This window comes from Ailuropoda melanoleuca, chromosome X, assembly GCF_002007445.2.
Source record: "Ailuropoda melanoleuca isolate Jingjing chromosome X, ASM200744v2, whole genome shotgun sequence".
NCBI lineage: Eukaryota > Metazoa > Chordata > Mammalia > Carnivora > Ursidae > Ailuropoda > Ailuropoda melanoleuca.
In genome coordinates this window covers 45554466-45581933 of record NC_048238.1, presented here as the reverse complement: position 1 = coordinate 45581933, position 27468 = coordinate 45554466, and the positions used below count along the sequence as shown (strand labels likewise).

General features: G+C 40.4%; 1 pseudogene; it reads right to left on the bottom strand.

Annotated features, from left to right (window-relative positions):
- Positions 1-25524, bottom strand: part of LOC100481893 — a 29321-nt pseudogene extending 3797 nt beyond the window's left edge.
- Between the last annotated feature and the right edge of the window lie 1944 nt (positions 25525-27468).

Below are 27468 nucleotides of genomic sequence, written 5' to 3'. Positions count from 1 at the left end.
TAGCCATTTGTATGTCTTCATTGGAAAAGTGTCTGTTCATATCTTCTGCCCATTTTATGATTTGTTTATTTGTTTCTCGTGTATTGAGTTTGAGAAGTTCTTTGTAGATCTTGGATACCAGTCCTTTATCTGTGGTGTCCTTTGCAAATATATTCTCCCATTCCGTGGGCTGTCTCTTAGTTTTTTTGACTGTTTCCTTGGCTGTGCAGAAGCTCTTTATCCTGATAAAGTCCCATAAGTTCATTTTATCTTTTATTTCTCTTGCCTTTGGAGATGTGTCGTGAAAAAGGTTGCTCTGGCCGATGTCATAGAAGTTGTTGCCTATGTTCTCCTCTAGAATTTTGATGGATTCCTGTCTCACATTGAGGTCTTTCATCCATTTGGAGTTTATTTTTGTGTATGGTGTGAGAGAGTGGTCAAGTTTCATTCTTTTGCATGTAGCTGTCCAATTTTCCCAGCACCATTTATTGAAGAGACTGTCTTTTTTCCACCGGATGTTTTTTCCTGCTTTATCAAAGATTAGTTGCCCAAAGAGCCGAGGGTCCATTTCTGGGTTCTCTATTCTGTTCCATTGGTCGATGTGTCTGTTTTTGTGCCAGTACCATGCTGTCTTTGTGATCACAGCTTTGTAGTACAGCTCGAAATCCGGCATTGTGATGCCCCCAGCTTTGTTTTTCCTTTTCAACAGTTCCTTGGAGATTCGGGGCCTTTTCTGGTTCCATACAAATTTAAGGACTATTTGTTCCAGTTCTTTGAAAAATGTCCTCGGTATTTTGATCGGGATAGCATTGAAAGTGTAGATTGCTCTGGGTAGTATGGACATTTTAACTATGTTAATTCTTCCAATCCATGAGCATGGAATATTTTTCCATCTTTTTATGTCTTCCTCAATATCTTTCAAAAGTGATCTATAGTTTCTAGCATATAGGTCCTTTACGTCTCTGGTTAAGTTAATTCCAAGGTAACGCATGGTTTTTGGTGTTATTGTAAATGGGATGGATTCCCTAATTTCTCTTTCTTCAGTCTCGTTATTCGTGTATAGAAATGCAACTGATTTCTGGGCATTGATTTTGTATCCTGCCACCTTACTGAATTGTTCTATAACTTCTAATAGTTTGGGAGTGGATTCCTTTGGGTTTTCCATATAGAGTATCATGTCATCTGCAAAGAGAGACAGTTTGACTTCTTCTTTGCCGATTTGGATACCTTTGATCCCTTTTTGTCTTCTGATTGCTGTTGCAAGGACTTCTAGTACTATGTTGAATAATAGTGGCGAGAGTGGGCATCCTTGTCGTGTTCCTGATCTTAAGGGAAAGGCTTCCAGCTTTTCCCCATTGAGAATAATGCTTGCAGTAGGCTTTTCATAGATGGCTTTTATGAGATTGAGAAATGTACCCTCTATTCCTACACTCTGAAGGGTTTTAATCAGGAAAGGATGCTGTATTTTGTCAAATGCTTTTTCTGCATCAATTGAGAGGATCATATGGTTCTTGAGTCTTTTCTTGTTGATATGATGTATCACATTGATTGATTTGCGAGTGTTGAACCATGCTTGCATCCCAGGTATGAATCCCACTTGGTCATGATGGATAATCCTTTTAATGTACTGTTGGATTCTATTAGCAAGGATCTTGTTGAGGATTTTGGCATCCATATTCATTAGAGAAATCGGTCTGTAATTCTCCTTTTTGAGGGGGTCTTTGCCTGGTTTGGGGATCAAGGTAATATTAGCCTCATAGAATGAGTTTGGTAGCTTTCCTTCTGTTTCTATTTTTTGAAATAGCTTTAGGAGAATAGGTATTATTTCTTCTTTGAATGTTTGGTAGAATTCCCCAGGAAAACCGTCTGGGCCTGGAGTTTTATTATTTGGAAGGTTGTTTATCACTGACTCAATTTCTTCATAGTTAATTGGCCTATTTAAGAAATCTATTTCTTCCTGTTTCAGTCTTGGTAGTTTATAGGTTTCCAGGAAGGCCTCCATCTCTTCCAGATTGTTTAGTTTTTTGGCATATAGCTGTTGATAAAAGTTTCTAATAATCCTTGCAATTTCAATGGTGCTGGTCGTGACCTCTCCCTTTTCAGTCATAATTTTAATAATCTCAGTCCTTTCTCTTTGTTTTTGGACAAGTTTTGCCAGTGGTCTATCAATTTTATGGATTCTCTCAAAGAACCAGCTTCTAGTCCTGTTGATCTGCTCTACTGTGGTTCTGGTCTCTAATTCATTGATTTCTGCTCTAATCTTGGTCAACTCCTTCCTTGTCAGTGGGTTAGGCCTGTCCCTCTGTTGCTGTTCCAGTTTCTTGAGGTGAGAATATAGAAACTGCATTTTAGATTTTTCTATTCTTTTGAGTGAGGCTTGGATGGCTATGTATTTCCCCCTTAGGACTGCCTTTGCAGTATCCCATAGGTTTTGGACCGTTGTGTATTCATTCTCGTTGGTCTCCATAAATTGTTTAATTTGTTTTTTGATTTCCTGGTTTATCGAGTCATTCTTGAGCAGGATGGTTCTTAGCCTCCAAGTGTTTGAGTTTCTTCCAGGTTTTTCCTTGTGGTTGAGTTCCAATTTCAGAGCGTTGTGGTCTGAGAATATGCAGGGGATAATTTCAATCTTTTGGTATTGGCTGAGACCTGTTTTGTGTCCCAGAGCATGATCTATTCTTGAGAATGTTCCATGGGCATTTGAATAGAATGAGTATTCTTTGGTTCTGGGGTGTAGTGTTCTATATATATCTATGAGGTCCAACTCGTCGAGTATGGCATTCAAAGCCTTTGATTCTTTGCTTAGTTTTTGCCAGGGTGTTCTGTCTATTTCTGATAGTGGGGTGTTGAGGTCCCCTACTATTACTGTGTTCTTATCTATATGTCTCTTTATTTTGGTTAAGAGTTGGCTTGTGTATCTTGCTGCTCCCCTGTTGGGGGCATATATATTAATAATTGTCATATCCACTTGTTGAATACTTCCTTTAAGAATAATATAGTGCCCTTCTGTATCTCTCTCTATGGCCTCTAGTTTAAAATCCAGTCTATCTGATATGAGAATTGCTACTCCAGCTTTCTTTTGAGGTCCATTTGCGTGGAAGATGGTACTCCATCCCCTTACTCTAAGTCTGAATGCATCTTTGGGTTCAAAATGAGTCTCTTGTAGACAGCAAATGGATGGGTCATGTCTTTTTATCCAATCTGCAACCCTGTGGCGTTTTATGGGAGAGTTTAAGCCATTTAGATTGATAGAGATTATTGACAGATATGATTTTAATGATGCCATTTCTCTTTAAAGTCTTTGTATCGGTTGTGACTTGCTGCTCTGTATCACTCTTGGGGCCTTTTTACCTTTATAGAGCCCCCCTTAATATCTCCTGTAGGGCTGGTTTTGTGGTTACGAAATTGGTTAATGACTGGTGATTTTGGAACGTCTTTATTTCTCCATCAATTCTGAATGACAGCTGCTGGATAAAGGATCCTTGGCTGCATGTTTTTCTCTGAAAGCGCTTTAAAAATGCCCCCCCAAGCCTTTCTCTCATTCCAGGTCCCTGATCTATCCCTTAATCATCTGAAATGACCATCATTGAACCTCATATTTTGCACTTTGTATTTCCAGGATCTTCGTCTTTTTACTTTAGCTTGCACACCACTTCCCCCAGCCAAGCTGAGTAGTTAGAACATGCTCTGTTGTACAAAAGAATCTCTCCACATAAACAGAATATGTTAAGCATTCAGAGTGCAATAAAAGCTGTATTGAAAACTATGTGAAGATTATATGAACCAAAGAGTACAAAAGCTGGGTGTCTTTTATGGCAATGGGCATATAACTAACTCCGTTTGCAGGTGGTAATATGGATGTGGTGGAGTTCAACTCAAGCCTTGGTCTGTGTGTCAGATCCTTACCACACTGCTCACTCTTGGTCTTTATGTCAGTCCAGCAGCCACACTCAGGTCAGGTGGTCAAATTCCACCTCCTATACTCCACTCCCTTAAACTCACCCTGGTGTGCACCTGGTCATATTCTGCCAGATATCCGTGGAGTAGAGGATAGAAGCAGAAGGCATTGCTTTCTCTGTGTTTGGGTGAATGGACATTCTATTGAGACACAGAAAACAGACATAAATGAATATGGAACCACATAGAAGTGTGGAGTGATTTGCCATAGTTGTGATGCTTCCAGCCTCCAGCACTTTAATTTTAAGACCACATCAAGAGGAGGAGGACGTAAGATGGCAGGGCAGTAGTGGACCCCATTTAAACTGCACCCCTGAATTTAGTTGGATATCTATCAAACCATTTTGAACACCCATAAAATCAACCTGAGATGTAAAAGTATATATCTGGATCTCTACAAGCAGAAAAGCTGCTGTATCTGGCAAGTTAGGAAGGGTGGAGTCATGAATCTGCCGGGAGATAGGGAAGATAAACAAAAAGAGGAGGGAGCTGCCATAAGCTGGCTCCTGGAAAGTGATAGAACACCAGGGTATGAAATCAGAGCCCTTGGAGTTCTCCGAGTTGCGGGTGGCGCCACTGGTGTGTGAGAGACTCGGGGTGACGTCAGCTTCCTCAAAATCCAGTGTTTCTGAAGTCCAGGAACAGATCCTTTGTGAGGACGGGAATCAGCTTGTAAGGAGAGGCCACAGGTGAACTCAGACAACAGGAGAGAGCCTTTGAGTGTGCCTGAAAAGATCCTATTTTTTATGACAGTGTGCAGGTCTCACCTTCAGTGTCATCCCAAGAGGCCTCCTCTGATCACCCCTGGACAGCCCCTCAGGTGCTTCCTGCCACAACCTGGAATGGTCCACCTGCCCTTCTCACGAGGATGTGAAGTTTTCTGGAGGTTCCTCACTACTTGGTTTTGGAGCCCAGCATCCTGCCAGGCATGGTAGCTACAGAGGTCCCTTGTGCCCTCGGCTAGCGGCTGAGTCTGCTCCAAAGTGGTTCCAAGATGGCGAAGGAGCAGGAGACCTAAAGTTCGTCTGATCCAGGAATTCAGCTAGAGAGCTACCAAACAATTCTGAATACCTATGAACACAACTGGAGAACAAAGAAAAGAGTAGCAGAAACTCTATGAACAGAAAAGCAACCACTTTCTGCAAGGAGGAGAAAAGATGGCAGAGGAGTAGGGGACCCCTTTTTCAGCTGGTCCCCTGAGTTGAGCTGGATATCTAACAGACCATCTTGGAAAACCACGGAATCAGCCTGAGACACAGGAAGATACACCTGGATCTCTACAAATGAACATCTCCAGCGCTGAATATTGAGGTACGAAGTGGGGAGCCAGGAATCCGCGCACAGATATCAGAAGATAAACAGAAGGGGGAGGGAGCCACCAGGCTTGGGCGCCTGGGAGCAGTAGCCACTTGCACTGGGGAGTGGGCCGGACTCGCAGAATGGCATCCGCGAGAGAGCAGACTGAGACCATGAGCCTGGGAACATGCATGCGACCAGACTGAAAACGGGAGCTCCAGAGCTCTCACTCAAACTAGACTGAAAACAAGAGCTCGGGGGCGTGCACGTGACCAGACTGAAAACCGGAGCTGCGGAGTGCTCACTGGAACTGGACTGATACCAGGAGCTCTGGAGAGCACGGAAGACCAGACTGAAACAGGGAGCTTGGGAACACGTGCTGGAACGGGGGCGGCTGGCAGTGTTAGAAGCACAAAGGACAGAGACGTGCCAGCCCTTGAAGTGACGACTGGGACACCGGCTGTGGGGGGCACAACCAAGGATGCTGCAGGGTTTTTAGCAGGACCGACAGAAACAGAGTTAAAGTGGCCAAGAGAGCTCAGTGGAGAGCAGACTGCGATCTACTAGACAGAGACTAGGATACAGCCACTGCTGCTCTGACTCTCAGAAGAGTCACAGAAAACCGCAAAGGAAAGCGGCCAGAGAACAAAAGCCTGGAAATACCAGCTCACATTGCACCCGTCCCCACTCCCCCTCGAATGGAACAGGGCGACTCCACCCAAACAAGGTGGCCTGAGTATCGCCAAGGCAGGACCCTCCCCCAAAAGGCAGGATGAAAAATCAAGAAACCCACATCCCTAAGGTCCTTATAAAACAAGTGCACACTGCCTGGGTCCTGGTCAATAATTTGGGCTCTAGGCATCCCTGCAACCTCTCCTCATCAGAATGACAAGGAGGAGAAAACCACAGAAAAAAAAAAAAAGATAATGAGTCTGTGGCCTCTGCCACAGAAATGATGAATATGGATATAACCAAATTGTCAGAAATGGAGTTCAGAGTAACAATGGTCAAGATGATGTGTAAGCTTGAAAAAAATATTAATGAAAATGTTAACAAGAATATAGAATCTCTAAGGTGGAAATGAGAACGAATCTGGCAGAAATTAAAAATGCTATGAATCAAATGCATTCTAAACTAGATGCTCTGATGGACAGGGTAAATGAGGCAGAAGAACGACTTAGTGAATTGGAGGATGGGATGGTAGAAGAGGAAGCAAAAACATAAACTTGGCTCAAAAAAATCCAATCTCAAAAATGTAGATTATGGGAAATTACTGACTCAATGAAATGTTCCAATGTCACAATCATCAGCATCCCCGAGGGGCTGGAGAAAGAGAGAGGTCTAGAAGAGATATTTCAAAAAATTGTAGCTGAGAACTTCCCTAATCAGGCAAAGAAAACAAGCATTCATGTCCAATAGGCAGAGAGGTCCCCTCCCAAGGTCAACCATGGCAAACCTACACCACGTTATGTCATAGTGCAATTCGCAAATATTAGATCCAAGGATACAGTATTGGAAGTGGCCAGGGGGAAGAAAATCCTTATGTACAGAGGGAAAAAGATCAGAGTAATGACAGACCTGTCTACAGAGACCTGGCAGGCTAGGAAGGGTTGGCAGGGTATTTTCAAAGCTCTATCCGAGAAGAACATGCAGCCAAAGATCCTTTACCTAGCAAGGCTGTCATTCAGACTTGATGGAGAGATAAGGACCTTCCAGGATTGTCAGAAACTGAAGGAATGCATAACCATCAACACACCCCTACAGGAGATATTAAGGGGGATTCTATCAAGGTAAAAAAGCCCCAAGAGAATGGATATTTACAATCTCTGGAAACAAACATTTCACAGGCAACATTACATCATTAAAATCAAATCTCTCAATAATCACTCTCAATGTGAATGGTCTAAATGCTCCCATAAAATGCCACAGGGTTGCAGATTGGATAAAAATACATGACCCATCCATTTGCTGTTGCCAAAGAGACTTATTTTGAACCTAAAGATACATCCAGACTGAAAGTGAAGGGATGGAAAAACATTTCTCATGCCAATGGACCTCAAAAGAAAGCTGGGATAGCAATAACATATCAGACGGAATAGATTTTAAACTAAAGATTGTTGTTAGAGATACAGAAGGACACTATATTATTCTTAAAGGATGTATCCAACAAGTGGATATGACAATTATAAATATCTATGCCCCCAACAGGGTAGCAGCCAGATACACATGCCAACTCTTAAGGAGAATAATGAGACATATAGATCATAATACATTAATAGTAGGGGACCTCAACACTCCACTATCTGCAAAAGACAGATCACACAAGCAGAAAATCAATAAAGAAACAAGAGCTTTGAATGACATACTGGACCAGATGGACCTCATAGATATATATATAGAACACTACACCCCAAAACCAAAGAATACTTATTCTAATTGAGTGCACATGGAACGTTCTCCAGAATAGATCATATGCTGGGTCACAAAACAGGTCCCAACCATTAATAAAAGACTGAAATGATTCCCTGCATATTCTCAGACCACAATGCTTTGAAATTGGAACTCAATCACAAGGAAAAATTTGGAAGAAACTAAAACACGTGGAAACTAAGAAATATCTTGCTCAAGAATGATTCAATAAACCGGGAAATCAAAAATGAGTTTAACCAATTTATAGAGACCAACGAGAATGAAAACACATTGGTCCAAAACCTAGTGGACACTGCAGAGGCAGTCCTAAGGGAAAAATACATAGCCATCCAAGGCTCACTCAAAAGAATAGAAAAATCTAAAATGCAGTTTTTATATTCTCACCTCAAGAAGCTGACAGCAACAGAAGAACAGGCCTAATCCACGCACAAGAAAGCAGTTGCTCTAGATTAGAGAAGAGAGCAATGAATTAGAAAAACCAGGAGCACAGTAGAGCAGATCAACAGAACTAGAAGCTGGTTCTTTGAAAGAATAAATAAGATCGATAAGCCACTGTCCAGACTTATTCAAAAGAATAGAGAAAGGACCCAAATTAACACAGTTATGAAGGAAAAGGGAGGGGTCACAACCAACACCAATGAAATAGGAAGGATCATTAGAAACCTTAATCAAACTGAGGGCTTCAGAGGGGAGGGGGTGAGGGAATGAGATGGACTGGTGATAGGTAGTGAGGAGGGCACGTGTTGCATGGTGCACTGGGTGTTTTATGCGACTAATGAAGCATCAAGCTGTACATCGGAAACCAGGGAAGTACTGTATGGTGACTAACATAATATAATAAAACAACATTTAAAAAAAGAAAGAGGGGCACCTGGGTGGCACGGTGGTTAAGCGTCTGCCTTCGGCTCAGGGCGTGATCCCGGCGTTAGGGGATCGAGCCCCACATCAGGCTCCTCCGCTATGAGCCTGCTTCTTCCGGGTGGCATCCCCCTGCTTGTGTTCCCTCTCTCGCTGGCTGTCTCTATCTCTGTCGAATAAATAAATAAAATCTTTAAAAAAATTAAAAATAAAAAAAATTTAAAAAAAGAAAGAAACCTTAATCAACAGTTTTATGCCAATAAATAAAACAACCTGGAAGAAATGGATGCCTTCCTGGAAACCTATAAACTACCAAGACTGAAACAGAAATGAATTGATTAATTAAACAGACCAATTAATTATGAAGAGATTGAAGAGGTGATCAAAAACCATCCCAACACAAGAGTCCAGGGCCTGAACAATTCCCTGGGGAAATCTACCAACCATTCAAAGAAGAAATAATACCTATTCTCCTGAAGCTGTTTCAAAAAATAGAAACAGACACTCTGGAAAACAGTGTGGAGGTCCCTTAAAAAGTTAAAAATAGAGCTACCCTATGTTCCAGCAATTGCACTACTGGGCATTTACCTCAAAGATACAGACATAGTGAAGAGAAGGGCCATATGCACCCCAATGTTCATAGCAGCACTGTCCACAATAGCTAAATTGTTGAAGGAGCCAAGATGCCCTTCAACAGATGACTGGATTAAGAAGTTGTGGTCCATATATACAATGGAATATTACTCAGCTATCAGAAAGAACGAGTTCTCAACATTTGCTGCAACATGGACGGCACTGGAGGAGATAATGCTAAGTGAAAGAAGTCAAGCAGAGAAAGACAATTATCATATGATTTCTCTCATCTATGGAACATAAGAACTAGGAAGATCGGTAGGAGAAGAAAGGGATAAAGAAAGGGGGGTAATCAGAAGGGGGAATGAAGCATGAGAGACTATGGACTCTGAGAAACAAACTGAGGGCTTCAGAGGGGAGGGTGGTGGGGGAATGGGATAGACTGGTGATGGGTAGTAAGGAGGGCACGTATTGCATGGTGCACTGGATGTTACACGCAGCTAATGAATCATCGAACTTTACATCGGAAACCAGGGATGTACTGTATGGTGACTAACATAATATAAAAAAAGAAAAAAAAAAAGGAACCTGCAATTGCAAATGTACCAAATTTAGCACCACACAGCTAGCGTGAAAAGAATTTGATAAATACTTTTTATACTAATTGAAGAAATATTTATCAATTCACTCTAATGTTCAGTATCTGTTATTTTCTGGTTTATCTTTTGGAAAAAAATCTTCAAAATACTAGACTCTGAAGTGTGCAGCATTTTTTCTGTAATCTGAACAGCCTCTTATTAAAATGTTTCAGAAATTTAACACACTGTAAAAAAAAAAGAAAGGAGGGTAATCAGAAGGGGGAATGAAGCATGGGCGACTATGGACTCAGAAACAAACTGAGGACTTCAGAGGGGAGGGGGTTGGGGGAATGGGATGGACTGGTGATGGGTAGTAAGGAGGGCACGTATTGCATGGTGCACTGGGTGTTATATGCAACTAATGAATCATCGAACTTTACATCAGAAACCATGGTGACTAGCATAATATAATAAAAAAACATTAAAAAAATAAAATACCTTTGGCATTTTTCAAAGATCTGGAACAAAATCCTAAATTTTGTATGGAACCAGAAGAGACCCAGAATTGCTAAGGGAATGGTGAAAAAGATAAACAATGCTACAGGCATCATGTTACCTGACTTCAAGCTATATTTACAAAGCTATGATTACCAAGACAGCATAGTACTGGCACAAAAACAGACACATAGATCAATGGAACAGAATAGAGTCTCCAGAAATGGACCTTCAACTCTATGGTCAACTAATCTTTGACAAAGCAGGAAAAAATATTCAGTGGAAAAAAGACAGTCTCTTTAATAAGTGGTCCGGGGAAAATTGGGCAGCTATATACAGAAGAATGAAACGACCATTCCCTCACTCCATACACAAAGATAAACTCTAAATGAATGAAAAACCTTGATGTGAGACAAGAATCCATCAAAATCCTAGAGGAGAACATAGGCAGTAACCTTTTTGACATCGGCCACAGTAATTTCTTTCAAGACACGACTCCAAAGGCAAGTGAAACAAAAGCAAAAATGAACTTTGGGGACTTCATCAAGATTAAAAGCTTTTGCACAGCAAAGGAAACAGTCAACAAAACTAAGAGAAAGCCCACGGAATGGGAGAAGATATTTGTAAATGACACTACAGATAAACAGCTGATTTCAAAGATCTATAAAGAACAGCTGATTTCAAAGATCTATAAAGAACTTCTCAAACTCAACACTAAAAAAAAGCACTAATATCCCAGTCAGAAAACGGACAGAAGGCATGAACAGACACTTCTCCAAAAAAGACATAAAAATGGCTAACAGACACATGAAAAAATGCTCAACATCACTAGCCATCAAAACCACATTGACATACGACCTTACACCAGTTAGAATGGCAAAAATTAACAAAACAGAAAGCAAGTGTTGGTAAGGATGTGAAGAAAGGGGAATCCTCTTACAGTGTTGGTGGGAATGCAAGCTGGTACAGGCACTCTGGAAAACATAACGTAGTTTCCTCAAGCTGTTAAGAATAGAGCTACCCTATGACCCAGCAATTACACTACTGGGTATTTACCCCAAAGATATAGATATAGCGAGAAGAAGGGGCATGTGCACCCCAATGTTCATAGCAGCAATGTCCACAATAGCCAAACTGTGGAGGGAGTTGAGATACCCTTCAACAAATAAATGGATAAAGAAGATGTGGTCCATATACACAATGGAATATTACTCAACCATCAGAAAGGATAAATACCCACCAGTTGCATCAATACTAATGGCAACGGAGGGGATTATGCTAAGTGAAATAAGTCAAGCAGAGAAAGACAATTATCATATGGTTTCACTTACATGTGGAACATAAGGAATAGCATGGCGGACATTAAGAGAATGAAGGGAAAAATGAAGCGGGGAAATCAGAAGGGAAGATGAACCATGAGAGACTATGGAAATAGTCTGAGGAAATAATCTGAGGGTCTCCGAGGGACTAGCCCAGTGATGAGTATTAAAGAGGGCACGTATTGCATGTTGAAGTGGGTGTTATGCACAAACAATGAATCATGGAACGCTACATCGAAAACTAATGATGTACTGTATGGTGACTAACATAACATAATAATAAAAAAATACAGAAAAAAAAAAAGAAACCTCATGAGTCATTTCTGGAAACACTCCAACTCATGTCCTTATAGTTATTTCAGCTGTAAATGCATCAAAACTCTGCGTTCTTGTCCTCAAACACAACAATTTCTCTCCTGTTTGTTGTTTAAATTTGGGTTATGGCAGCAGTGGCTTTTGGCAATAAGGGGAGAACTGAAAAGGACAGAATGGATATGGAGACGTATTTACATATAGTTTGTACACACAAACCCCTCCCCCCCCACACACACCTTTTAAAAGTCATTATATTGCTGTAAAATAAACCAGGAAGCTCCTGCATTCAGAAAGTTACAAACAAGTGGGGCGCCTGGGTGGCTCAGTCGTTAAGCATCTGCCTTCGGCTCAGGGCATGATCCCGGCATTCTGGGATCGAGCCCCACATCAGGCTCCTCTGCTGGGAGCCTGTTTCTTCCTCTCCCAATCTCCCTGCTTGTGTTCCCTCTCTCACTGCCTGTCTCTCTCTCTGTCAAATAAATAAAATATTTAAAAAGAAAGAAAGAAAGTTACAAATGAGCTGTGCAAGACAGAAAATTCAAAACCATAACCAAAACCTGGCATAGGAGGAAGAAACTACTGCACAAGGGGAAGTATTGGTTAACTTTGAGTGTCATTGAAGTATTCTCTAAGCTCAGTGTTAGAGGACAAGACACCTGAGAGGGGCCTTGAGCACAGTCTGGTCACTCCTTGGGAAGCTGTGGTGCAGGAAACAGTGGATATCAGAAGCTCTTTCCCACAGGTGTGAAACCTGCCCCATGACCTCAGTGAGGTGTTTGGGACACAGTGAGGTCACTGGTTCAGGTGCTGCAATAGAAAAAAGAGTCTGGTGAGCCAAGCAGAGTGGCTCTGTTCCCCTGTAGAGGAAGAGGTGGAGAGCAGATGGCCTTGTTTCAAAGTATAAGACTCTGCATCTTTGTGTTTATAACCCTGGCTTAGGTGCTCTGGAACTGGCCCCCAGTTCATTCCCCAGTTTCCCTCACACACCAGACTTCTTCCAGAGACCCTTTCCCATGTCCTCCATCCAAGGCTGATCCCTAGACATCTTTGGGGGTTTCTCCTATGAAAAAGTACTCGCCTGTCTAAGGGAAGAGCCTGACTCACACACTTTGGACTCAGCTCCAAGGGGAAGGATTCCTGTCCTCCTTTAACTGGCTCTCTGATCCACCCAAGATAAGTTATTTAGCAGTTTCTTTAGACCGCCTCCCCACTTCAGAATAGTGATTCCCTCAGTTCTGGGTTCAATAGTGTCTCTTCATGGCAGCCATGAGAATGTGTCTCACAGACCTCCTACTACATGGAGTGTATTTTGTGGAAGGCCCCAGCTGCTGAGTTTTGCAGTCCCTAATATGCTCAGCTTTGAAATCCATCACAGGTTCTGTGTCAGTGCCAAGCCTCCTGCAGGGTGCTCTGGGCTAATGACTGAGTATTGTGGGGATACTAAGGTAGACCCAGTCCTGGGAGACACGTTGGGTCAAGCACTCCCTAAAGGCTCTGTCAAACCTTCTTTATACAATACAGCAGTCTAGGACATCTCTATGCAACTTCCTTTCCTTTTCAGGCTTGCATTGGAATCTGATGACTCTGCCTACCTTCTCTAGGTCCCTTCCAACTTCTTTCCACTCAGGTACTTTTCTTAACAAAATGCTTGCATGTTAATTTATTCTTGGCATCTGCTCCTCAGAGGACCAAGACTTACACAAAACAATCCTCTCTACAGAATTTCTTGCCATTTTTTTCTTTTCATAACCCATCCATCTCTCTTTGTTGTTCCCACTTTCCCCAAAAACATCCATCTTCTCTTGCCTCAAAAATAATTCAAATTTCCCAAATAGCTGTTTTACTTTTTAAAGCTCTTATTGGAGGGAAGGAAGTACAAAGTATTCCCTGCAACCCTACCATTACTTTTGTGATGGACAAACATTTCCGATTTTGTGAGCCACAGCTTCTCTGATTGACTTATCCCAAATGTCCTTCTCCCAAAAGAGTAATAATCACACATGATGAAGAAAGATACAGTCCAAAGCACATCTCAACATTTGAGCCACAACTTGCTTTCACAAGACTGTTGACCCACAGACAGCCAATAGGAAACACATGGAGGGGAAGACAGATAGGCACAGAACTCTTGTCTTTTGGGTTTTTTAAATCATGATCTATTTTTTTATGTCCTATTATGTTAGTCACCATGCAGTACATCATTAGTTCTTGATGTAGTGTTCCATGATTGATTGTTTGTGTATAACACCCACAGCTCCATGCAATATGTGCCCTCTTTAATATCCATCACTGGGCTAGCCCATCCCCTCACCACCTCCCCTTTAAAATCCTCAGTTTTGTTCCCAGAGTCCATAGTCTCTTCTGGTTTGTCTCCCCCTGTTTTCCACCCTTTCATTTTTCCCTTCATTCTCCTAATGTTCTCCCTGCTATTACTTATGTTCCAACAATAAATAAAACCATATGATAACTGTCTTTAACTGCTTGACTTATTTCACTAGGCATAATCCTCTCTAGTTCCATCCATGTCAATGCAAATGGATGCTATTCATTCATTCTGATGGTTGAGTAATATTCCATTGTATATATGGACCACATCTTCTTTATACATTCGTCTGTTGAAGAGCACCTTGGCACCTTCCACAGTTTGGCGACTGTGGACATTGCAGCTATGAACATTGAGGTGCATATGCTCCTTCTTTTCACATCTGTGTCTTTGTGATAAATGCCTAGTAGTACAATTGCTGAGTCATAGGGGAGCTCTATTTTTATTTTCTTCTTGCCTTGTCCATTTTTGAGATTCTAACTGGCATAAGGTGGTATCTCAGTGTGGTTTTGATTCGAATTTCTCTGATGGCTAATGATTTTGAACATTTTTTCATGTGTCTGTTAGCCATTTGTATGGTTATCATTGGAAAAGTATCTGTTCATATCTTCTGCCCATTTTATGATTTATTTGTTTCTCGCGTATTGAGTCTGAGAAGTTCTTTGTAGATGTTGGATACTGGTTTTTTAACTGTAGCATCATTTGCAAATATATTTTCCCATTCCGTGGGCTGTCTCTTAGTTTTTTTGACTGTTTCCTTGGCTGTGCAGAAGCTTTTTATCTTGATGAAGTCCCACAAGTTTATTTTATCTTTTGTTTCGCTTGCCTTTGGAGATGTGTCATGAAAAAGGTTGCTTTGGTCAAGGTGGTAGAGGTTGCTGCCTATGATCTCCTCTAGGATTTTGTTGGATTCCTGTCTCACATCAAAGTCTTTCATCCATTTGGAGTTTATCTTTGTGTATGGTGTGAGAGAGTGGTCAAGTTTCATTCTTTTGCATGTAGCTGTCCAATTTTCCCAGCACCATTTATTGAAAAGGCTGTCTTTTTTCAACTGGATGTTTTTTCCTGCTTTATCAAAGATTAGTTGCCCAAAGAGCCGAGGGTCCATTTCTGGGTTCTCTATTCTGTTCCATTGGTCCATGTGTCTGTTTTTGTGCCAGCACCATGCTGTCTTTGTGATCACAGCTTTGTAGTACAGCTCAAAATCCGGCATTGTGATGCCCCCAGCTTTGTTTTTCCTTTTCAACAGTTCCTTGGCAATTCGGGGCCTTTTCTGTTTCCATACAAATTTAAGGACTATTTGTTCCAGTTCTTTGAAAAATGTCATCGGCATTTTGATCGGTATAGCATTGGAAGTGTAGATTGCTCTGGGTAGCATGGACATTTTAACTATGCTAATTCTTCCAATCCATGAGCATGGAAAATTTTTCCATCATTTTGTGTCTTCCTCAATGTCTTCCAAGACTGATTTATAGTTTCTAGAATATAGATCTTTTACGTCTCTGGTTAAGCGAATTCCAAGGTAACGTATGGTTTTTGGTGCTATTGCGAATGGGATGGATTCCCTAATTTCTCTTTCTTCAGTCTCATTATTCATGTATAGAAATACAACTGATTTCTGAGCATTGATTTTGTATCCTGCCACATTACTGAATTGCTCTATAACTTCCAATAGTTTGGGATTGGATTCTTTGGGTTTTCCATATAAAGTATCATGTCATCTGCAAAGAGAGACATTTTGACTTCTTCTTTTCCAATTTGGATACATTTTATCCCTCTTTGTTGTCTGATTGCTGTTGCAAGGACTTCTAGGACTATGTTGAATAATAGTGGCGAAAGTGGACATCCTTGTCGTGTTCCTGATCTTAAGGGAAAAGCTTCCAGCTTTCCCTCACTAAGAATGATATTTGCTGTAGGCTTTTCATAGATGGTTTTTATGAGATTGAGGAATGTACCCTCTATCCCTACACTCTGAAAGGCTTTATACAGGAAAGGATGCTGTATTTTGTCAAATGCTTTTTCTGCATCTATTGAGAGCATGATATGATTTCTGAATTTTTGTTCCTGAATAAAATCTAAGACACTGATAGACTTGCGAATGTTGTACCACCCCTGCATCCCAGGGAAGAATCCCACTTGGTCATGATGGATAATCATTTAATGTACAGTTGGATTCTATTTGCCAGGATCTTGTTGAGGATTTTGGCGTCCATATCATTAGGGAAATAGGTCTGTAATTCTACTTTTTGTTGGGATCTTTGCCTTGTTTGGGGATCAAGGTAATATTGGCTTCATAGAATGAGTTTGGTAGCTTTCCTTCTGTTTCTACTTTTTGAAATAGCTTTAGGAGAATAGGTATTATTTCTTCTTTGAATGCTTGGTAGAATTCCCCTGGAGTTTTGTTTTTTAGAAGATTGTTTATCACTGACTCAATCTCTTCATAATTAATTAGCCTGTTTAAAAAATCAATCTTCCTGTTTCAGTCTTGGTAGTTTATGGGTTTCCAGGAAGGCCTCCATCTCTTCCAGATTGCTTCATTTATTGGCATATAGATGTTGATAAAAGTTTCTAATAATCCTTCCAATTTCATTCGTGTTGGTTGCGACCTCTCCTTTTTCATTCATAATTTTATTAATTTGGGTCCTTTCTCTGTTCTTTTGGATGTCTTGCCAGAGGTCTATCAATTTTATTAATTCTCTCAAAGAACCAGCTTCTAGTTCTGTTGATCTGCTCTACTGTTCTCCTGGTTTCTAATTCGCTCGTTTCTGCTCTAATCTTGGTCAACTGCTTCCTCGTGCGTGGATTAGGCCTACCCCTCTCTTGCTGTTCCAGCTTCTTGAGGTGAGAATAAAAAAACTGCATTTTAGATTTTTCTATTCTTTTGAGTGAAGCTTGAATAGCTATGTATTTCCCCCTTAGGACTGCCTTTGCAGTATCCCATAGGTTTTGGACTATTTTGTTTTCATTCTCGTTGGTCCTATAAATTGTTTAAATTGTTTTTTGATTTCCTGGTTTACTGAATCATTCCTGAGCAGGATGCTTCTTAGTCTCCAAGTGTTTGAGTTTCTTCCAAATTTTTCCTCGTGGTTGAGTTCCACTTTCAAAGCGTTGTGGTCTGAGAATATGCATGGGATAATTTCAGTCTTTGGGTATTAGTTGAGACCTGTTTTGTGTCCCAGAACATGGTCTATTCTTGAGAATGTTCCATGGGCATTAGAATAGAATGAGTATTCTTTGGTTCTGGGGTGTAGTGTTCTATATATCTCTATGAGGTCCAACTCTTCGAGTATGGCATTCAAAGCCTTTGATTCTTTGCTAAGTTTTTGCAAGGGTGTTCTGTCTATTTTTCTGATAGTGGGGTGTTAAGGTCCCCTACTATTAATGTATTTTTATCTATATGTCTCTTTATTCTGGTTAAGAGTTGGCTTGTGTATCTTGCTGCTCCCCTGTTGGGGGCATATATATTTATAATTGTCATATCCACTTGTTGGATCCATCCTTTAAGAATAAAAGAGTTCCCTTCTGTGTCTCTAACTATAGTCTTTAGTTTAAAATCCAATCTATCTGATATGAGAATTGCTACTCCAGCTTTCTTTTGAGGTCTATTTGTGTGAAAGATGGTACTCCATCCCTTTATTTTACTCTGAATGTATCTTTGGGTTCAAAATGAGTCTCTTGTAGACAGCAAATGGATGGGTCATTTCTTTTTATCCAATCTGCAACCCTGTGGCATTTTATGGGAGCATTTAACCCTTCACATTGAGACTGAATACTGAGAGATATGATTTTAATGATGCCATGCTGCCAATAAAGTCTTTGTATCGGTTGTGACTTTCTGTTCTGTATCACTCTTGGGGCCTTTTTACCTTTATAGAACCCCCCTTAATACCTCCTGTAGGGCTTGTTTTGTGGTGATGAAATTGGTTAATGACTGGCAATTCTGAAACGTCTTTATTTCTCCATCAATTCTGGATGACAGCCTTGCTGGATAAAGGATCCCTGGCTGCATGTTTTTCTCTGAAAGAGTTTTAAAATTGCCCCCCCCCAACCCTTTCTCTCATTCCAGGTCTGCATAGACAGGTCTGACGTTATTCTGATACCTTTGCCTTGGTACGTGAGAAATTTCTTTGCCCTGGCTTCTTTCAATACTGTATCCTTGGATCTAATATTTGCGAATTGCACTATGATGTGACGTGGCGTAGGTTTGTCGTGGTTGAGCTTAGGAGTGGTCCTCTCTGCCTCTTGGACACAAATGTTTGTTTCCCTTTCTAGATTAGGGAAGTTTTCAGCTACAATTTGTTCAAATATCTCTTCTAGACCTCTGTTTTTCTCCACTCCCTTGGGGATGCCAATGATTCTGACATTGGATTGCTTCATTGAGTCAGTAATCTCCCATAACCTACATTTGTGGGCATGGATTTTTTTAAGTCCAGCTTCTATTTTTGCTTTTTCTTCTACTAACCCATCCTCCAATTGGCTAATACGTTCCTCTGCCTCGGTGACCCTGGCCGTCAGAGCCTCTAGTTTTGACTGCATTTGGCTCATAGAATTTTTAATTTCTGCCAGATTCGCTCTCATTTCCACCCTTAGAGATTCTATATTCTCATTAACATTTTTGTTAATACTTTTTTGAAGTCTACACATCATCTTGACCATTGTTACTCTGAATTCCATTTCTGATAATATGGTTACATCCATATCCATTATTTCTGTGGCAGAGGCCACAGACTCATTGTCTTTTCTTTGCTGGGGGGGGGGGACTTCTCCTTCTCATCATTCTGATGAGGAGAGGTTGTGGGGTAATCCAGAGCCCGAATTATTGACCAAGACCCAGGCCGTGTGCCTTTGTTTTATAGGGATCTTAGGGGTGTGGGCTTCTTGATTTTTCAGCCTGCCTTCTGGGGGAGGGGCCTGCCATGCCAATACTCAGGCAAAGCTGTTTGGGTAGAGTCTCCGTGTCCCCTGCGAGGGGGGGTGGGAATGGGCACACTGTGAGCTGGTATTTCCAGGCTTTTGTTCTCTGGCGGCTTTTCCTGGCGGTTTTCTTTGGCTCTTCTGAGAGTCAGAGCCGCAGTGGCCGAATCTCAGCCTCTGTCTCAGAATAGAGGGATCAAGGACCATTCTCCACTGATGATCTGGCCACTTTAACTCTGTTTCTGTTGGTGTTGCTCAACCCTGAAGTGTCCCAGGATGTGATGTGCACCCCACACCCGGCGTTCCAGCCCTCACTTCCAGGGCCAGTGCTTCTCTGTCCTTTGTGTTTCTAACACTGTCAGCCACCAGCCGCCATCCACCAGCCGCCCCCGCGTGCTCCCGGAAAAGATATTTTATAAAAATGAGAGATATCAGAGAAGATTGGGTGCATTCAGGGTGGGTACAAAATGGAGGGTTTGAGGGATGGGGTAACCAGGTGATGGGTATTAAGGAAGGTAGGTATTAGGATGAGCACTGGGTGTTACACATGACTAATGAATCGTTGAACAGGTCAACAAAAACTTACGTGGTACTATATGCTGGCTAACTGAACATGATAAAAAATAAATAAAAATAAAAATATAAATTAAAATTAAAAAATGAGAGAGAGGAGATCACTAGCAATCACATAGGCATTGAAAGGACAATAAAGTAATACAATGAGCAAGTGTATGCCCAAACCTTGATAACCCAAATGAAATGACCAATTCCTAGAAAGACACACTCAGCCAAAACTCTCACAAGAAGAAATAGAGAGGAAATAGGCAGTACAAATAACCCTATATCTATTTAAATATTTGAATCAATATTTAATAACCTTCCAAAACAGAAAGCAACAGGCCAAGTTGGGTTGCCTGTTGAATTCTAACACACACTTAAGGAAGAAATTATACCAATTCTGTACCATCTACTCCAAAAGATAGGAGCAGGTAGATTATTTTTTTAATGATTTTTTTTATTATATTATGTTAGTCACCATACAGTACATCCTCGGATTCCGATGCAAAGTTCGATGCTTCATTAGTTGCGTATAACACCCAGTGCACCATGCAATACGCGCCCTCCTTACTACCCATCACCAGTCTATCCCATTCCCCCACTCCCTCCCCTCTGAAGTCTTCAATTTGTTTCTCATAGTCCATAGTCTCTCATGTTTCATTCCCCCTTCTGATTACCCCCGTTTCTTTATCCCTTTCTTCCCCTACCGATCATCCTAGTTCTTATGTTCCATAGATGAGAGAAATCATATGATAATTGTCTTTCTCTGCTTGACTTATTTCACTTAGCATTATCTCCTCCAGTGCCGTCCATGTTGCAGCAAATGTTGAGAATTCGTTCTTTCTGATAGCTGAGTAATATTCCATTGTATATATGGACCACAGCTTCTTAATCCAGCCATCTGTTGAAGGGCATTGCGGCTCCTTCCATGATTTGGCTATTGTGGACAATGCAGCTATGAACATTGGGGTGCATATGGCCCTTCTCTTTACTACGTCTGTATCTTTGGGGTAAACACCCAGTAGTGCAATGGCTGGGTCATAGGGTAGTTCAATTTTTAACTTTTTAAGGGACCTCCACACTGTTTTCCAGAGTGGCTGTACCAACTTGCATTCCCACCAACAATGTAGGAGGGATCCCCTTTCTCCACATCCTCTCCAACAATTGTTGTTTCTTGCCTTGTCTATCTTTGCCATTCTAACTGGCGTAAGGTGGTATCTCAGTGTGGTTTTGATTTGAATTTCCCTGATGGCTAAAGATTTTGAACATTTTTTCATGTGTCTGTTAGCCATTTGTATGTCTTCATTGGAAAAGTGTCTGTTCATATCTTCTGCCCATTTTTTGATTTTTTATTTGTTTTTCGTGTATTGAGTTTGAGAAGTTCTTTGTAGATCTTGGATACCAGTCCTTTATCTGTAGTGTCCTTTGCAAATATATTCTCCCATAGATTATTTCTTAACTCAGTCTAGGAGGCCAGCATTACCCTAATATCAGCTCAGATATAGATCTTACAAAATGAGAAAACTACAGATCAATCTCTCTCACAACACAGATGCAAAATCCTCGACAAAGTATTAGCAAACAAAATATGATAATTTATAAAAACAACCATACACCATGACCATTTGGGATTTATTCAGGTATTTAAGACTGGTTCAACATTTGAAAATCAATTAATGGAGTCTATCTGGCTAAGGAAGATAATTCACATGATCATATGTAGATGTAGAAATAGCATTTGACAAAATCCAACACCCATTATGATAAACAATTTCATCAAACTATGAACAGGGGGGAACTTCCTCAACTTGATAAAGAACACTTTATCTGGCCCACCATCTAAGCCAAAAGTCCATGAAAAGACACACTGAAGAGGGCAAGAACAGGTTCACTTTATTCACATCACTCTTCTCCAAAAACAGCACAGCTCAGTGCCAGGAGAGCTCCCCTCGGCCCATGATTTATCTCACGGGTGAAAGTGAAACCTTAGTGAGCTTCCCCATCCATGTAGGATGCTAACCAAGAGGCCCACTTTTTTGTTTGTTGTTTGTTTTTTTTGTTTGTTTGTTTTTCTTTTGTTTTATTTTTGTTTTTGTTATGTTATTTAGTCACCATACAGTACATCATTAGTTTTTGATGTAGTGTTCCCTGATTCATTGTTTGCATATAACACCCAGTGCTCCACACAATACATGCCCTCCTCAATACCCATCACCAGGCTAGCCCATTCCCCCATCCCTCTCCCCTATAAAACCCTTAGTTTGTTTCCCAGAGTCCATAGTCTCCCATGGTTCATCCCCCCCGTCCCCTTATTCATTTTTCTCTTCCTTTTCCTAATGCCTTCCCTGCTATTCCTTGTGTTCCACAAATAAATGAAACCATATGAAAATTGTCTTTCTCTGCTTGACTTCTTTCACTAAACATAATCTCCTCCAGTTCCATCCATGTTGATGCAAATGTTGGGTAATCATTTCTGATGGCTGAGTAATATTCCATTGTATATATGGACCACATCTTCTTTATCCATTTATCTTTTGAAGGGCATCTCGAAAAGGCCCACTTCTTTTTCATCCCTCCAAGAATACTGAGGTGATCAACATGTCTGAGAGGATGGGAGAATTTGGGTGCAGGGAAGAGAAATGGGTAGGTACTCAACAGCCAGGGATCAGTTTCAACAAAGGGCCATTAGTCCTACTAACTGCTTCACAGACCCCATCAGAAAGCACTTTCATGAGTCACTTGTGATGCCTCATCTTCAGACCTTCCCCCTAACTGGCCTACGGTACCTCCCAAAAGATGGCACTCCACTCCTTTTATTATGTCCGGTTCCCATTTGTGACCCCACAGCTGATGAGTGGAAACCTCCGCAGACAGCTTGAGAGAGTATGCAGATAACCATCTTGACTCTGCAGGATTGGAAGAAGGCATACAAACTTGAGCATTTCAGGACAACGATCCATGGAAAACAAACAGGGAGCTCTCAGTGCCTTGCCTGGCATTGTGGGATCAAGAGAAGTTATACAATCTTAGGAATTACCTCCCCCACTTCTATGCAGTGAATGCATCCATGGAAAATGCCTGAATGCATCTCAGAATCTTTAGCTGGGCTGATTGGTGAAGGTATTTCTCTCCCATACCCAGTCAGTACAGACTGGAGCAGGTGACTGGATCTTGAAGTATATAGACAGCAACACAAGACTTCATAGAACACGGGATATCAAGGAAACACGACACCACCAAAGGAACACAATAATTTTCAAGTAACTGACCCCAAAGAAATGGAGATCTTCAAATCGTCTGACAAAAATTCTAAATAATTGCTTTAAGGAAGCTCAGTGAGCTATATGGGAACACAGATAGATGACTCAATGTTCCAATGGTGGTCTGGAACTATGAAAGGATGCTAATTATAGCACAAAATAATATGAAAGTATAGAACTCACTGGTAAAGTTAAGTATACCGTCAAACTCAGAATATTCTAATATTGTAATGGTGGTGTGCAAATCACTTTTAACTCAATCATGAATGTTAAAAGAGAAAATAATTTAAAATAAGATAGTGATGAACACTGGGTGTTATACACAACTAATGAATCATTGAACTCTACATCCAAAACTAATGATGTACTATATGTTGGCTAAATGAATATAATAACAATAATAATAACCTATAATAATAATAAACCAAAATAGGCGTAGTGAAATAATTTAAAAATGGATAAACAAAATAAAACAATATATATTGTGTCATCAAGAACATGAATGTGAGGGGAAGTAAAAGTACAGAATTTTTGTATCAAATCAACGTTAAAGTGTAAAAAAAAACCAGTTAAAGTGTTATCAGCTTAAAGTAGTCTGTTATAATTATAAGATATTTTATGTAAGCCTCCTGGTAATAACAAAGGAAAAACCTCTAGTTGATATACGAAAGAAATGAAGAAAAGAATCATGAGGTTTGAGAGTCAATCAAGAGCTAGGGCAAAATTAAACAATAAGGTTTATTTCCTACATTACTCTGGAAGGAGGTGGCTGCTTTATTTAATGCATAGATACCAACACAGAGTTCAAGGAAAATGAAGAAACAGAAGAATATGTTCCAAAGAAAGGATGACATAACACTGCAGAAAAAGAAATTCATGAAATGGAGACAAGTGATTTAATTGATAGAGTTCAAAATCATGGTCATAAAGGTACTCACTGAGCTCAGAAAAAGAATGAATGAAAAAAAGTGAGATTTCAAAAAATATAGAAAATGTAAGTACCATACAGAAGGCACAGTGCAGAAGAATACAAAAACTAAATTTAAAAAAATACACTAAATGGTTTCAAAAGCAGACTGTGGATGAAGCAAAAGAAAGGATCAGTGAACTGGAAAAAATGAGCAATCGACTCAACCAATCAGAGCAGAAAAAAGAAAAGAGAATAAAAAGGAGTATAGATCGATTAGAGGACTTATGGGACAATATCAAGTTTACCAATAATTGAATTATAGGCATTCCAGAAGGAGAAGAGAGAGAGAAAAAAAGGCAAAAGCTTATTTGAAGAAATACCTGTTGATCCCCTAATCACTAACCCCTAAACCTAACCCAAACCATACCCTGACCCTAAACTTGACCCTTCTGAGGGGTGTCTCAACAGCAGGAGAATAGGCATATACCCTCACTCTGGCCCTAACACTAACCATAACCCTATTCTAGCCTTAAACCAAACCATATTCCAAGGTCTGATGAAATAAAAGATTTGGTATAGATGTACAATGGAATTTTACTTAGCCCTACAAAAGAATGAAATCTTGGCATACATGACAACATGGATGGAGCTAGAGAGTATTATCCTAAGCAAAAACTTCCTCCTAACCCAAATACTCACCCTAACCCCTAACTTCTAATGCCTAACCCTTATAGTAATCATAACCATATCCCCAAATTTATCCCTCCAGAGAGGTCACTGAACTGCAGGAAAATAGGTACACATCCTCACCCCAGCCCTAACAGTAACCCTAATGCTTATTTTACCCCTGTAAGGAGCCCTACACCAAAATCTGAGTAAGATAAGATTATATATATAAACGATGGAATCTTACACAGTGCTACAAAAGAATGAAATCATGCCATTTGGGATGACATGTTTAGAGCTAGAGAGTATTATTCTAAGCAAAAATCTCATCCTAACCCACACACTAACCCTAATCACTAAGCCACAAATCTAGAACCAACCATAACCCTATCCCTAAAACTCTCTCTGGAGAGGTCTCTGAACTGCAGGATAACAGGTACATATGTTCACCCTGGTTCTAAGCCTAACCCTAACCCATATTCTATTTCTAATCTGAACCCTAACCAAAAATCTCAGAAAAGAAAATATTTGGTATGGTTATACAATGGAATATTGCTCAGCCCCACAAAAGAAAGAAATTTTGCCATTTGCAATGAAATTGATGGAACTAGAGAGTGCTATTCTAAGTGAAAAACCTCGTCCTAAACATACAACCTAAACCCTAATCACGAACTCCAACCCTAACTGCAAATAACCCTAACCAAAACTTCTCCCTTCAGAGAGGTCTCTGAAATGCAGGAAAATAGGCATATACCTTCACCCTGGCCCTAACCATAACTCTAACACTTATTCCACCCCTAAACTGAAACATATTCCAAGATCTGAGGAAAGAGAAAATTTGGTATAGATATACAAAAGAATTTTACTCAGCTGGAAAAAAAATAAGAATGAAATCTTGGCATTTGTGACAATGATAAAGCTAGAGAGTATTATTTTTAGCAAAATCCACCTCCTAACCCAAACACTCACCCTAACCACTAACCACTAACCCCTAAGCCTAACAAAAACCATAAAACTAACCTTGAATTCTCCCTTCAGAGAGGTCCCCAAACTGCAGGATGATAGGCACATACCTCCTTTTTGCACTAGCCATAACCCTAACCCACATTCCAGGCCTAAACTGAACCCTATTTCAAGATCTGAAGAAATAGATACACAATGAAATCTAAATGTGCCTTACAAAGGAATGAAGTCTTGCCATTTGTGACGACATGGATGGAGCTAGAAAATATTACTCTAAGCAAAAATCTCATCTGGGGTTCCCTGGGTGGCTCAGTCAGTTAGGCAGCTGACTTTGACTCAGGTCATGATCTCAGGGTCCTGGGATGGAGCCCCATGTGAGGATCCACACTCAGCAGGGAGTCTGTTTGTCCCTCTCCCTGTGCGCCTCCTTGTGCTTGTGCTCTGTCTCTCAAATAAATAAATAAAATATTTTTAAAAACATCATCTTAACCCAAACACTCACCCACTACTTAACCATTAACCCCTAATCCTAATCCCAACCATAACTTTAACCCTCACCCTGGCCATAAACTTAACATCAACCCTTATTTTATCCCTAAACTTAACCCTACCCCAGGATCTGTAGAAAGATATGATATGGTATAGAAGTGCATTGTTCTGCCCCAAGAAAGAATGTATTTTTGATATTTGCAACAACATGGATGGAGCTAGAGAGCATTTTTCTAAGTGAAAACCTCACTCTAACTCAAAACACAACATAACAACTAACCCCTCACCATAACCCCAAATCTAAACCTCTCCCTCCACAGAGGTCTCAGAACTGCAGGATAATAAGCACATATATTCATCATGGCCCTAATACTAACAGTAACACTTATTCTAAAACTAAACCAAACCCTAATCCAAGATCTGAGGAAAAAAAAGATTTGATATAGACATACAATGGGATTTTACTCAGCCTTACAAAAGAATGAAAGCTTGTTTACAGTGAGATGGATGGAGCTACAGAGTACTATGCTAAGCAAAAACCTCATCCTAACACAGATACCCTAATTAACCCCTAACTCCAACCATGACCCTAACACTAAACTTCTCCCTTTTGAAAGGTCTCTGAGCTGCAGGCTAATAATAAGCATGTACCCTCACCAGGGCCCTAACTCTTCGCTAGCCCTTATTCTAGTTCTACACCGAACCCTAACCCAAGATTTGAGGGAAGAAAAATATTTGTAATAGATATACAATTGAATCTTACTAAGCATTAAAAAAATAAAATAAAATCTTTCCACTTGAGATGACATGGATGGAGCTAGAGAGTATTATTCTAAGCAAAAAGTTCATCCTAACCCAAACACTAACCCTAAAACATGATCACTAACCCCTAACCTTAAACCCAACCCTAACCCTAACCCCAAACTTCTCCCTCCAGAGAGGTCTCTGAAATACAGGATAACAGGTACATACCCTCACCCTGGTCCAGACTTTAACTCTAACCCTTTTGTTTTAGCCCTAAACTGAAACCTACACCAAGATCTGAGGAAAGAAAAGATTTGGTATAAATATACAATGGAATATTACTTGACCCTGCAAAAGAATGAAATCTTGCCATTTACAATGACATGGAAGGAGCTAGAGATTACTGTTCTAAGTGACAACCTCATCCTAACTCAAAACACTCACCCTAAGCACTAACTCTTAACCAAAAACCAACCATAACATTAACCTGAAACTTCAGGAGAGGTCTCTGAATTGCAGGATATTAGGCAAATTGGCTCACCTTGGCCCTAACCCTAACTCTAACCCTTATTCTAGCCCTAAATTGAACCGTGTACCACAATCTAAGGAAGGAGAAGATTTGGTATAGATATACACAAGAATCTTACTTGGCCCTACAAAAGAATAAAACCGTGCCTTTTTCAATGACATGGAAGGAGCTAGAGTATTATTCTAAGTGAAAACCTCATCCTAACCCAAAAGCTTACATTAACCTGTAGCCACTAACCCCTAACACTAAACCCAACCATAAGCTTAACCCTAAATTTCTCCCTACAAAGAAGTCTGTGAACTACAGGATAAT